At 31.6% G+C, this 1,301-nt stretch overlaps 1 long non-coding RNA gene across 1 annotated transcript; it reads left to right on the top strand.

Annotated features, from left to right (window-relative positions):
- Window positions 1-534: 534 nt before the first annotated feature.
- On the top strand, window positions 535-1,068 carry LOC106944352 (uncharacterized). Its single transcript, XR_001424240.1, has 2 exons — window positions 535-786; window positions 942-1,068. It is a non-coding gene; the product is annotated as an uncharacterized LOC106944352 (long non-coding RNA).
- Window positions 1,069-1,301: the final 233 nt, after the last annotated feature.

Genomic DNA, 1,301 nt, shown 5'->3' with positions numbered 1-1,301 from the left:
ATCACCTTACTACTCTGTTGAAAGTACATGTCATGCACTCTAAGGTGGACTTTTTTTTTAGAATACTGAACTGTTTATTGGTTCAATGATATGTAAACATATGTCTTTCTGTGTAGGTCTACATTCTGAGGACTCCTCTGGATCAGGTAAGTCACACACATCGATTTTCTAAACTTTGAAACTGTTTCAACGTTGAATTAGGGAGCGTGGCCAGCAGCTTATTTAGATTTAAAGTCACAAGTGGCCCTAAAACAGCTCATTCTGGAAGGAGCTCAAACTAGTCAGAACTGACCAGACTGAAACCTCATTATCTAAGAATGACGTTGTAAAAAGAAAAAAAAAACATGTTTTGTATAGCTCACAAACCTATCCTAAGCTGTTCAAGGAAACATAAATTACCTTTACATTTACATTTGTGGCTTGTCCAAATGAAAGGGCAGAAAAAATTAACGTGGAAAACTTTAAACAGAATTCAGGAAACTCTGAGTTGTCTGAGTGACAAGCTTTCAGTTATGCCCTCTGTGCTTGTAGATATCTATATGGCTCATTTCCTGTGCAAGGATCAATAATATATTGGGTAGCATATGAGGCAGCTTTGGATTGAAATATGCCACAGAAAGCACATCTGAAACGTTTCTTCATACAGCTTGGCCAATTATGTATCTATACATTCTGTTAATAAACTTTATAGAGCATCAGCTGTGTGCACATTTCTAAGTCATGAATATGAACACGTTCTGTATCTTTTAGGACAAATCAGTCCATCTAACGATTCTGGTGCTGAACGTAAGTAATTTCATATTTAAAATTTATTGCTGTGTTTCAATAGAAGCACAGAAAGAACATAACTAGCACAACAACAACAAAAAAACTTCTAGTGTTACTTATGTTCACTGTTTTGTAAAAAATAATGTAACCCAATTTTTTATTTACTTCTGCAGTGGGCTCATCTCCTAGTACCAGCAGTCAAGAGTGACACGAGTCTGACTACTTCACTTTCTCAACTGTCTGGAACCAGATTTACCAGAATACATAAAATAATTTTATCATGACATTGTATAGAAACTTTTAAAACATACTACTTGCTGATCTACATGAAAAAAAAAAAATAATAATTTGGGCTAATTCAATCTCTGCTTTATGTGTAACACTGATTGTCTCCAGTATCAATTTAAAAGAAATATCAAATACTAATATATATATAATATAATAATATAATAATATATATATATATATATATATATATATATATATATATATATATATATATATATATATATATATATATATATATTATACAA

This window comes from Poecilia latipinna, unplaced genomic scaffold (genome assembly GCF_001443285.1).
Source record: "Poecilia latipinna isolate Pla-1442-1.1 unplaced genomic scaffold, P_latipinna-1.0 Scaffold8298, whole genome shotgun sequence".
NCBI lineage: Eukaryota > Metazoa > Chordata > Actinopteri > Cyprinodontiformes > Poeciliidae > Poecilia > Poecilia latipinna.
Note: the sequence above shows the minus strand (reverse complement) of the source record. Positions and strands in the feature narration are given on the sequence as shown.